Source organism: Oncorhynchus kisutch, linkage group LG24 (assembly GCF_002021735.2).
Source record: "Oncorhynchus kisutch isolate 150728-3 linkage group LG24, Okis_V2, whole genome shotgun sequence".
Taxonomy (NCBI): Eukaryota; Metazoa; Chordata; class Actinopteri; order Salmoniformes; family Salmonidae; genus Oncorhynchus; species Oncorhynchus kisutch.
In genome coordinates this window covers 16,495,655-16,508,683 of record NC_034197.2, presented here as the reverse complement: position 1 = coordinate 16,508,683, position 13,029 = coordinate 16,495,655, and the positions used below count along the sequence as shown (strand labels likewise).

At 40.5% G+C, this 13,029-nt stretch overlaps 1 long non-coding RNA gene across 1 annotated transcript; it reads left to right on the top strand.

The window, feature by feature from the left end:
- The first annotated feature begins 1,760 nt into the window (after positions 1 to 1,760).
- LOC109868965 (uncharacterized) lies at positions 1,761 to 4,125 on the top strand. Its single transcript, XR_002251968.2, has 3 exons — positions 1,761 to 2,580; positions 3,141 to 3,313; positions 3,611 to 4,125. It is a non-coding gene; the product is annotated as an uncharacterized LOC109868965 (long non-coding RNA).
- Positions 4,126 to 13,029: the final 8,904 nt, after the last annotated feature.

Below are 13,029 nucleotides of genomic sequence, written 5' to 3'. Positions count from 1 at the left end.
GGACATCGCCATGCATGACTAATTCAATATTGCACCATCTCATTCTCTGGGCTCTGTCTGCAATCATAACCAGTAATATCTACCAGGAATAATGAAACAGAATATGAATTATGTATGACCACTGGAGTCTTTGCCATTCAGAATATTGTTTTTATTGAATATTTTGATGTTTATTTCATCACTCAAAATCTTGACAAAGCATATTCTGTAGGAGGGGTTAATATGAATTAAAAATAATTTGACATGAACATATGGACTTTGAAATGAACAAGGGAGAGGTTAAGTCTGGCATAAGCTTGTTCCCACACTTTACAATAACTCTGTTGCGGTGGTCTTAGGTAGTCTCCGTATAGGCTATTCCCTCCATTGCGACACTGCTGCCCAGTTGAAGAGCTTGGGATCTCTATGCAGCACCACAGCAACATGCGCCTTCAGAATAGCACCCCTAAACCTCAGATGATGCCCTTCTGGAGGCATACAACCATAGTCATATGTTCATTTAGGCCTATTTGCCTACTAGCCAATTAAAGGGAAAAGCCTGCATGATACGTGCAACTCCTCAATCCAACATATTTCAACATTTAATTAATTCAGTTCAGTCAGTATGTAATCCATTGTCATTGCAATAGGAACTAAATCAAAGAGAATAGAACATATCCAGTTGTTTATTGAAATCCATGTGTGTATTCAAAATGATCTAAATTCTCAAGTTCTTTAACCTATCACTTTAATAATTCAATGTTTAATTTAGGCCTTTCCAAATAGAAAATAGGGTGCCTTCATCTTGTAGGCATTGCAATTTAGGCTATCATTTTGGATACTGGTGTCTTGCAGAATAGTTTTAGAACTCTGTGTTTATAACTGTTTTTATTATAGGACTCCCTTTAAAAAGACACCCTAGCTCACAGGCCTCTAAATATAGCCTCTAAATATATATTTTTTTACAAAATAGTTGAAGAAGCATGTGCAGTGGCTGATAGAGAAAACGGATCTGGCAATAAGAATAGGCTATAGATAGTCTTGACCATTTGGGACCCCGTGATGGATATCAAATCAAATTTTATAACCTCTGTGTGATGGGACTTTGCAACGTAAATAGCTATATCGAGCCTACATAGTGGAAATCACTAATACCACAATCAATATGCCTAATATAAGTCCTACAGTCCGTGCTCCCAAATACTGGAAAAAGTGTGATTCATTAGGTTACATGATCACCACAGTAGCCCCACACAGCTATAAAAATAAAAGATGCAATTATATGGCCATTAAATAACACACAACAGCATGACATATTTAGATAGCAGAATAGGCCTAAATCATATTTACTTTCTATTTTGCAGCTCAGGTGGTTATTCTAGACAAAGTTATTCTGTCTTTATCATTCTCATACAAGTCATTTGCTGAAGGCCCAAGCCTGTGCTGCACTAAATTGTAATTATTTCACCTCTATGGCCTGTTTATTGCCTTACCTCCTAACTCTTCTACATTTGCACACACTGTACATATGTTTCTATTGGGTTGACTGTACGTTTGTGTAACTCTGTCTTGTTTTTGTCACACTGCTTTGTTTTATCTTGGCCAGGTCGCAGTTGTAAATGAGAACTTGTTTTCAACTGGCCTACATGGTTAAATAAAGTTGAAATAAAAAATGTTTTTAAAAAACGTATATAACATCGTTATTGAGTGCAGTTCTAAAACAAGCTCTGGACTTTTATTTTGTAAATGAAACCGGAAGCTGCAAAGCAACTCTTCCATCTGGGCTACAGTTGCTTGATTGACTAGCTGACTTCGACTAGCTACGTTCAGGCAATGTCCTTTGCAAATGCCTTATTACTGACAAAAGTACGCATAACAAAATATCTGCAAACGAGTAAAGGGAGACGTAAAGTAAAAAAATTTACGTGTAAATGTTAATTCATAGTAGTAACAGATCTAATTTAACGTTTACGTTTAATGTTTCATGCATGGGTTTTCTTACAATCCTAATGATACGTACGTTCAACCTTTTGGCAGCTATCTCGCTCCATATCGTTGGGACATCCCTAACCCCTATCTAACCTTAACCATTTTAACTTCAGTGGGGGTTCGGGATGTTCCAAGGATTCCGGATAGCACGGACATTTTGATTACACAAGAGGTTGTTTCACCAGCCCAAATTAATTTAACTTTTTGGGATTATGATCTATTTGATTTATTGTACATGGGTTAGTAGCTCTGGACTCTCTCACTAAATATATTCAAAATGTGGCAATTTGCCAGGCTGATGAGGATGAGCAAGCCAGGCTGGTGGGCTTGAGGCTGGTGGGCTTGTGGGCAAGCCAGGCTGGTGGGCAAGCCAGGCTGTCATTGTAATACGAATTTGTTCTTAAACTGACTGGTCTAATTAAATTTAAAACAAATACCTTGGAGCCCCCTGACAACTGCGAGTCGAGGACATTTCTGTTTGCGACATCATATCGAAGTCTGCAACCAAGAATAGCACTTGCCAAACACGCCAGCGTGTTTTCTCTCTTTTCTGAAGTCATGGCGGGACCTTTAAACGCTAGAAGAGGACCATGGAAAAATATATTTCCTCAGGTAATTTTGTTCTCGAATTATCTTTCTTTTCTGAAGTGACGCTAGCTACAATTTTTGTTGTTGTCCGCTGTTTTCATTAATTATCGATCGAAATCAGTAATATGTTAGCACGATTCGGTTAACAAGATTTACAGTGTAGCTACAGTAACGCTATCTAACGCGCAGTAAACTGGTGTTTTGACTGACAGGTTATCGATGTAACGTTAGCTAGCGTATGATTAACGTATGATGACTCTGGCCGTCAAAATAGTGTTAACCCAACTATTTACATACTAATCTGGAGTTATTATTTTCATTAATGATGTGTATGGAGATAATAGATAAGTAAAACAAAGGATCGTCTTTTGATGGTGTTTAATCTATTGATCTAATTAAATTAATAGTTCTACTTTTTAGCCCTTCCAGCCTGTATTTGAAGTATTTATTGTGATGACTAGCATTTTAAATGATATACTAGACCTACACAGTATGTCTCATGTGATATGATGACCTGTTCTTTGGGGAATTTATCATCAATACATGATTTATCTTGTGGGGATGTTATTGTCTTTTGATTTCAGGGAGAGACCTATGCCCTCCCAAGGGATGCAACACATTTTGCCTGATGTGGACCATAAGTGAGCATTGTTCAGGTGGTCGGGGAATGGGATTCCAGAGATGGACTTTGCCAGGGTTGACAAAATGTGGTGGGTCCACCCTCCACCACCATCTGCAGCTCAGTAGAGATGGAGAGGTAATTTTCCTGTCCTCTGCTGCTCTGGATGCCCAGGAAGCTCTGGCAGGTTAAGCTGTATTGCCCACATTCTGTGCAGTAGGAAGGTCATCAGTTGGAACATATGGTTCCTTAACACTGTTCCACACAAATACACTGGTAATGGCAATAACATTTAAATGTAATTGACAATCTAATGCAGCTTTTATATTTAATACAAACAGCAACACATTTCTCTTTGTGAAATGTTATTATAGAATTATTCTATTCTCAGTCCGGTGTAATTCTCATATATTTATGTTGTTTATGTTTCTTTAGGGGAGCTGATAGGTTTGGAGTACCTCCTCGATCAGACTGGTTTGGTGCTGCAGGATCTCAAGGCTGCCATTGAGGAACTAGAGACAGGTGATCCTGATGTCCAAGGGGAGGATGATGAGGGCTTTGTGGAGCTTGTGGAATTTCAGGGCCTGACAGTTCCAGTGGTGGAGACAGCCCTGCCTCTTGTTGGCACCTTTCGTCCTACTCCCACTCCCTCTACCAGCATCCAGTCCACAGCTGCATCAGTCAGTCCCCTGTCCTCCACTCCTGTACGGGCTACTCCACCACCTGGGCCTCTGTCCTCCACACTTGTGCTCGTCAGTCCCCTGTTCCTGTTTGGGCTAACATTACTTCTTAGTCCATGGACCATAAATGTTCTTTTTAAAGTGTGATTTGGCTCTGGCAGTCAAAACAGCCAAATACCCCATCTAACGGATTGAGATAGTGAAATGTTTTGTTGTTTCGGCTCTGTACTCCAGCACTTTGGATTTGCAATGATACAAAGTCAGCTTTAATTTGAGGGTATTTTCATCCATACGTACTTTTTGTACATAGTCCTCCCATTTAAGTGGAACCAAAAGTATTGGGATAAATTAACTTATGTGTATTAAAGTAGTCAAAAGTTTAGCATTTAGTCCCATATTCCTAGCACGCAATGATTACATAAAGCTTGTGACTCTACAAACAGTTGCTCTTTGTTTTGGTTGTGTTTCAGATTATTTTGTGCCCAATAGAAATGACTGGTAAATAATGTATTGTGTCATTTTAGAGTCACTTATTGTAAATAAGAATAGAATATGTTTCTAAACACTTCTACATTAATGTGGATGTGGATGCTACCAGGACTATGAGAAAGTTAGACGCACAAATATCATACCCCCAAGACATGCTGTATGACAAGGGCTATGTTGAGAGGTAGCTTGCAAGTAAGCATTTCATTGCACTTTTTACACTGCACTGTATTCTGTAATTATGTATTATTAATACAATTGGATTTGATTTGATTTTTGACAGTAAGGATGCTTTCCAATTCAACAGACATAGTTCTAAAAGAAAGTACACCAGGGCTATACAGTATCTCTGGACAAATTTGTCCAGGAGGGCCGTACTGCTCAGAGTTGGCAACCCAGCAACAAGGCACACTTGTTGGATCAACATGAGATGCAGTTCAGCCTTTAGAGGAAGCAGACCTTCAAGTAGGTTGTTGAAAATGCTCTGTAGTATGCTGGGTATTTGGTGGCATTGATGAAGAGTGATGCAAAAAAACATGCTGCCAATCAGATGACTTTGTAGGAGTCCCAGCATCCATTCCACACCTCTAAACGCATCAGTTCTCTGCTCCTGTACGGACTACTCCACCACCAGCTGGTTCTCTGTCTGTGACCTTGACACCTGTGCCCTGCTGGGCCTCTGTTTATGATTTCCACACCTGTGCCCGGCTGGACATCTGTTCATGCTCTCCACACCTGTGCCCGGCTGGACCTCTGTTCATGCTCTCCACACCTGTGCCCGGCTGGGCCTCTGTCCATGCCCTCGATACCCGTGCCTGACACCTGTGCCCGGCTGGGCCTCTGTTCATGATCTCCACATCTGTGCCCAGTTGGGCCTCTGTCCGTGCCCGACACCTATGCTCCTCTGCTTACAGGCTAGGCATTCTGATGGAGCCAGCGATCAGGCGCTCTCCATTTTCAGTTAATTATATATAATTGTAATTATTTGTGTTCAATTGTTTGTCCCTCTGGTGTCTAAAGCATCCTCCCCTTAAATCACTAAGGGCACAAAAGCCCTTAGCTGAATTCTCAAATTACATTTTGATCAATTAAAGTCTTTGAATGCTCCATTGTATAAACTTTTTAATTTTCCTGCTTGTGTGCCTTGTGCACTGATATAAAACAATTAGGGTATATTTGTCATTCTTACGTCTTCCTCCAATTCTGTCTTCAATTACTTTCTTGATTTTACAATCAAAACAATTTCGTCAACATTACGTTTTCGACGTGAACTTGATATTACATTTATAAATTAGGACATTTCTCTCATTTTAAATAAACAAGATTGAACTCCTGTGGTGTTCAGGCTTAACACATTTAGGCTACCCTTCTATATATTGGAATCCTGAAGAGGGTGAGCGGTTTGACAAAGAGACAGGTTTTCATAATAAAAAGTTATGGATGATGATGACAGATGTACAGGCTGAGAGGAACGAGGATTGTCGGAAGAAGGCCGATACTTTTCTACTCAGATTGTCAGTGTAAGGAAAAGAAAGCATTACAAACAATTCAAGGCTAAATACAGCAGCCGTGTTGGGATTCGATACGGGGTCGGCATCGGCGAGTATGGTTCTAGCTAACCCGATGGCATAGACACACATTGCACACATTTTCTTTTGTCGATTTACATCTCACACTATTTTAATTTATTTATTTACATTTTTGAATTTCAATCGCTCATTGGTCATATGACCTACTGGACTCACACAAGGTTCAGAATGTCCACTGACAACCCTTCTATATAGCACACCCTATAGTTTGTCCATTTTAATCTCACACGTTTTACATGAATTTTTCTAAATGTAAAATTTCAATAGCCCCTTGGTCATGTGACCTAGTGACTTCAATCAAGGTTCAGTATGTCCACTGACATAATGAAATTCTGATTAGTTATAGGCAAATGAATACACAGGCCAAATTTGTATGCTGTTTTCCTTATCACTATAATCTAGTAGTAATTTAGTAGTAGAGGTAATTTCCTTTATGCTCCATTCTACACACACCCTCAATTATAGGCACATTTACAGGACAATAATAAAAGTAGCGTATAGGATTCAACCCTATCACAGAGTGAATAAATATAGAGCGTTTGTAGACTTTAAGAAAAAAATATTAAGTGACTGTTTCATCAGTGCGTGCTTAAAGAAAGTCATATCACAAAGATCACAGATGACAGTGCCCACCAAATCTATGACAATAGAGAATGATTTATAAGCCCCAAAGTGTGTTTGTCAAAATAATATCTGAAAATGTCAGTTGATGAACATAATACTTCTATTTGCAATAGCAATTTATGATATATGCAGTTGAGGAATATTCTATGTACCAACACTACATGTAGGACAGACAAGACATTCCCACATACAGTATATATATTTTTTAATGTATTTTTTATTTCACCTTTATTTAACCAGGTAGGCTAGTTGAGAACACCTTTATTTAACCAGGTAGGCCAGTTGAGAACACCTTTATTTAACCAGGTAGGCCAGTTGAGAACACCTTTATTTAACCAGGTAGGCCAGTTGAGAACACCTTTATTTAACCAGGTAGGCCAGTTGAGAACAAGTTCTCATTTACAACTGCGACCTGGCCAAGATAAAGCAAAGCATTGTGACAAAAAAACAACACAGAGTTACACATGGAATAAACAAATGTACAGTCAATAACACAACAGAAAAGTCTATATAAAGTGTGTGCAAATGAAGTAAGATTAGGGAGGTAAGGCAATAAATAGGCCGTAGTGGCGAAATAATTACAATTTCACAAATAAACACTGGAGTGACAGATGTGCAGAAGATTAATGTGCAAGTAGAGATACTGGGGTGCAAAGGAGCAAAAAACAACAACAAATATAAATTAAATAAATAATATGGGGATGAGGTAGTTGGATTGGCTGTTTAGAGATGGGCTATGTACAGGTGCTGTACATCTGTAAGCTGCTCTGAAAGCTGATGCTTAAAGATAGTGAGGGAGATATGAGTCTCCAGCTTCAGTGATTTTTGCAATTCGTTCCAGTCATTGGCAGCAGAGAACTGGAAGGAAAGACGGCCAAAGAGGAATTGGCTTTAGGGGTGACCAGTGAAATATACCTGCTGGAGCGTGTACTACGGGTGGGTGTTGCTGTGGTGACCAGTGAGCTGAGATAAGGCGGGGCTTTACCTAGCAAGGACGTATTGATGACCTGGAGCCAGTGGGTTTGGCGATGAATATGAAGCGAGGGCAAGCCAACGAGAGCATACAGGTCGCAATGGTGGGTAGTATATGGGGCTTTGGTGAAGAAATGGATGGCACTGTGATAGACAGCATCCAATTTGCTGAGTAGAGTGTTGGAGGCTATTTTGTAAGTCAAGGATCGGTAGGATAGTCAGTTTTACGAGGGTATGTTTGGCAGCATTAGTGAAGGATGCTTTGTTGCGAAATAGGAAGCCAATTCTAGATTTAATTTTGGATTGGAGATGCTTAATATGAGTCTGGAAGGAGAGTTTACATTCTAACCAGACACCTAGGTATTTGTAGTTGTCCACATATTCTAAGTCAGAACCGTCCAGAGTAGTGATGCTAGGCGGGCGGGCAGGTGCGAGCAGCGATCGGTTGAAGAGCATGCATTTAGTTTTACTTGCATATAAGAGCAGTTGGAGACCACGGAATGAGAGTTGTATAGCATTGAAGCTCGTCTGGAGGTTAGTTAACACAGTGTCCAAAGAAGGACCAGAAGTATACAGAATGGTGTTGTCTGCGTAGAGGTAGATCAGAGAATCACCAGCCGCAAGAGCGACATCACTGATGTATACAGAGAAAAGAGTCGGCCCAAGAATTGAACCCTGTGGCACCCCCATAGAGACTGCCAGAGGTTCGGACAACAGGCCCTCCGATTTGACACACTAAACTCTATCTGAGAAGTAGTTGGTGAACCAGGCGAGGCAGTCATTTGAGAAACCAAGGATGTTGAGTCTACTGATAAGAATGCGGTGATTGACAGAGTCGAAAGCCTTGGCCAGGTCGATGAATACGGCTGCACAGTATTGTCTTTTGTCGATGGCGATTATGATATCGTTTAGGACCTTGAGCGTGGCTGACGTGCACCCATGACCAGCTCGGAAACCAGATTGCATAGCGGAGAAGGTACGATGGGATTCTAAATGGTCTGTGATCTGTGTGTTAAGTTTGCTTTCGAAGACCTTAGAAAGGCAGGGTAGGATAGATATAGTTCTGTAACAGTTTGGGTCTAGAGTGTCTCCCAGTTTGTAGAGGGGGATGACTGTGGCAGCTTTCCAATTTTTGGGGATCTCAGACGATACGAAAGAGAGGTTGAACAGGCTAGAAAAATGCTTATTGAAATTCTTCGTAATTGTAGATTTATCGGTGGTGACAGTGTTTCCTAGCATCAGTGCAGTGTGCAGCTGGAAGGAAGTGCTCTTATTCTCCATGGACTTTACAGTGTCCCAGAACTTTTTGGAGTTTGTGCTACAGGATGCAAATTTCTGTTTGAAAAAGCTAGCCTTTTGCTTTCCTAACTTCCTGTGTATATTGGTTCCTTACTTCCCTTAAAAGTCGCATATTGCGGGGGCTATTCGATGGTAATGCAATACGCCACAGGATGTTTTTGTGCTGGTCAAGGGCATTCAGGTCTGGAGTGAACCAAGGGCTATATCTGTTCCTGGTTCTACATTTTTGAATGTGGAATGCTTATTTATGATGGTGAGGAAAGCAATTTTAAAGAATAACCAGGCATCCTCTACTGACGGAATTAGGTCAATAACTTTCCAGGATATCCGGGCCAGGTCGATTAGAAAAGCCTGCTCGCTGAAGTGTTTTTTAGGGAGCGATTGACTGTGATGAGTGGTGGTCGTTTGACCCATTACGGACGCAGGCCATGAGGAAGTGATAGCTGAGATCCTGGTTGAAGACAGGAGAGGTGCATTTAGAGGGCAGGTTGGTCAGGATGATATCTATGAGGGTGCCCAAGTTTACGGATTTGAGGTTGTACCCGGTAGGTTCCATGATAATTTGGGAGAGATTGAGGGCATCTATCTTAGATTGTAAGACGGCCGGGGTGTTAAGCATATCCCAGTTTTAGGTCACCTAACAGTACAAACTCTGAAGATAAATGGGGAGAAATTAATTCACATATAGTGTCCAGGGCGCAGCTGAGGGCTGAGGGGGGTCTGTAACTAGCGGCAACAGTGAGAGACTTACAGTGTCTTGCGAAAGTATTTGGCCCCCTTGAACTTTGCGACCTTTTGCCACATTTCAGGCTTCAAACATAAAGATATAAAACTGTATTTTTTTGTGAAGAATCAACAACAAGTGGGACACAATCATGAAGTGGAACGACATTTATTGGATATTTCAAACTTTTTTAACAAATCAAAAACTGAAAAATTGGGCGTGCAAAATTATTCAGCCCCTTTACTTTCAGTGCAGCAAACTCTCCCCAGAAGTTCAGTGAGGATCTCTGAATGATCCAATGTTGACCTAAATGACTAATGATGATAAATACAATCCACCTGTGTGTAATCAAGTCTCCGTATAAATGCACCTGCACTGTGATAGTTTTCAGAGGTCCGTTAAAAGCGCAGAGAGCATCATGAAGAACAAGGAACACACCAGGCAGGTCCGAGATACTGTTGTGAAGAAGTTTAAAGCCGGATTTGGATACAAAAAGATTTCCCAAGCTTTAAACATCCCAAGGAGCACTGTGCAAGTGATAATATTGAAATGGAAGGAGTATCAGACCACTGCAAATCTACCAAGACCTGGCCGTCCCTCTAAACTTTCAGCTCATACAAGGAGAAGACTGATCAGAGATGCAGCCAAGAGGCCCATGATCATTCTGGATGAACTGCAGATATCTACAGCTGAGGTGGGAGACTCTGTCCATAGGACAACAATCAGTCGTATATTGCACAAATCTGGCCTTTATGGAAGAGTGGCAAGAAGAAAGCCATTTCTTAAAGATATCCATAAAAAGTGTTGTTTAAAGTTTTCCACAAGCCACCTGGGAGACGCACCAAACATGTGGAAGAAGGTGCTCTGGTCAGATGAAACCAAAATTGAACTTTTTGGCAACAATGCTAAACGTTATGTTTGGCGTAAAAGCAACACAGCTCATCACCCTGAACACACCATCCCCACTGTCAGACATGGTGGTGGCAGCATCATGGTTTGGGCCTGCTTTTCTTCAGCAGGGACAGGGAAGATGGTTAAAATTGATGGGAAGATGGATGGAGCCAAATACAGGACCATTCTGGAAGAAAACCTGATGGAGTCTGCAAAAGACCTGAGACTGGGACGGAGATTTGTCTTCCAACAAGACAATGATCCAAAACATAAAGCGAAATCTATAATGGAATGGTTCAAAAATAAACATACCCAGCTGTTAGAATGGCCAAGTCAAAGTCCAGACCTGAATCCAATCGAGAATCTGTGGAAAGAACTGAAAACTGCTGTTCACAAATGCTCTCCATCCAACCTCACTGAGCTCGAGCTGTTTTGCAAGGAGGAATGGGAAAAAATGTCAGTCTCTCGATGTGCAAAACTGATAGAGACATACCCCAAGCGACTTACAGCTGTAATCGCAGCAAAAGGTGGCGCTACAAAGTATTAACTTAAGGGGGCTGAATAATTTTACACGCCCAATTTTTCAGTTTTTGATTTGTTAAAAAAGTTTGAAATATCCAATAAATGTCGTTCCACTTCATGATTGTGTCCCACTTGTTGTTGATTCTTCACAAAAAAATACAGTTTTATATCTTTATGTTTGAAGCCTGAAATGTGGCAAAAGGTCGCAAAGTTCAAGGGGGCCGAATACTTTCGCAAGGCACTGTATTTCTGGAAAGGTGGATTTTTAAAAGTAGAAGCTCGAACTGTTTGGGCACAGACCTGGATTGCATGAAAGAACTCTGCAGGCTGTTTCTGAAGTAGATTGCAACTCCACCCCCTTTGGCAGTTCTGTCTTGACGGAAAATGTATACACATACATAGAGGCATTTTTCAGCTATGATTTTACCACTCAGAATCCAGAATGGATATGACAATGGGGCCATCACAGGACGTAATACACCTTTACAACAATCTACTTTTTGATCTTCTTATCTGGTAAAAAGCTACTGTGTGTCAAGAAAAGAGCCCCAATTAGGGGTTAGTGTACGCCAGTAAAAAAAGGTCTGGTTTAGATTAAAAACTATTGCCCTGTGTCCCCATTCATAGAGGCATGAGAGACTAGTCGGTGGTAGAATTGAGTTGGCACTTTATTGGCCCAAACACCCACAAGGTTGTTACTCATGGACAGTAATTAGTCATTTATTTATTTTTTGCATTGATCTTCTAACAGTCTTCTAACTGTCCAAGAATAGGATCCAAAGTGTTATGAAATATTTGTTCCCATAAATCCAAAGGAGGATGTCTCTCCTCATACCCCTGGCACTTTAGTCAGACTGCCAGACTGTGCACCACAGAGCCAATCAGGAGAGAATACCTACAGGTCAAAGGTGCCAATTTAAAGTCAAGGGGTGTGTCTGTGCCTTTTGGATTACTCTCTCTTTACAGAGAACCCCTGTGGTTCACAGTATGTCACAAAAAATGATTACATTTATGTATGTAAAATGTTAATATGTATTAGATCCAGTACAATGGAATAACTAAAACCTGAATTTGAATGCAGCTTGATCCAATTCCTCCTTCTCTTTCTGTCCAGCAGGGTCAACCAAAAACACTTGGCCTGATGGTTCATGCAGATACTGGGGAAGCAATATAGAAATGATTTTACTATTAAATGACCCATATCACAACTCTTCACAAAAATGTATCTAAATCAATTTTGGAAAAATGATTTTACTCACAAAAGACACAGGAATGTATTTTTTCCAGTTAGAAATAGTAGGCCATGCATCAAATAACTATTTTCATCAGAAAAACGAACCCTCAAATGCACTATTGCATTTTGTAAGTTGTCTGCAGGTGGCTTATTGTGAAGGCACTCAAATATCAAGTCATTATCAGGTTCTGTAAACTGCGTTCTAATACTCAACGTAGAAGGATTTGTCTTATTGTACAGTATATGAAAGTGATGCTATGAAAAGGATTCTTTCACGTTGTCAAGCTCACTCTGACTGACAAATCACTGCCTATTACTGTAATTAAAAAGTGCATATGAAACATTGTTTTCATGAGGCCTACCTGTGCGCCTTCATTTAAGCACCTCTGTTCGAACACCTCTCCTGTCCTTGATCCATACCACATACAGTCATTTGTGGATCTTTTCAGTGTCCATGTGAAAGATAGTTATTGCGAGGCTGGAACATTTGTTAACTTCAAAACATTGTTTTTAACACCCATGTAAAATGAAGGCCTGCAAAGCTTACAGATTTAAGTCGAATAGCCTGAGATGAAAGTAGACAAACAGAGTGTGCGATATGAAGGCATAGTCAGTGGACATTCTGAACCTTGATTGAAGTCACTGGGTCACATGACCAAGGAGCTATTGAAATTTTACTTTTGGAAAAATGTATGTCAAATCTTGTGAGATGAAAATGGACAATCTAAAGGGTGTGCAATATAGAAGGGTAGTCAGTGGACATTCTGAACCTTGTTTGAGTCAATTAGGTCACATGACCAAGGAGCTATTGAAATTCGAAATTGAAATTCGAA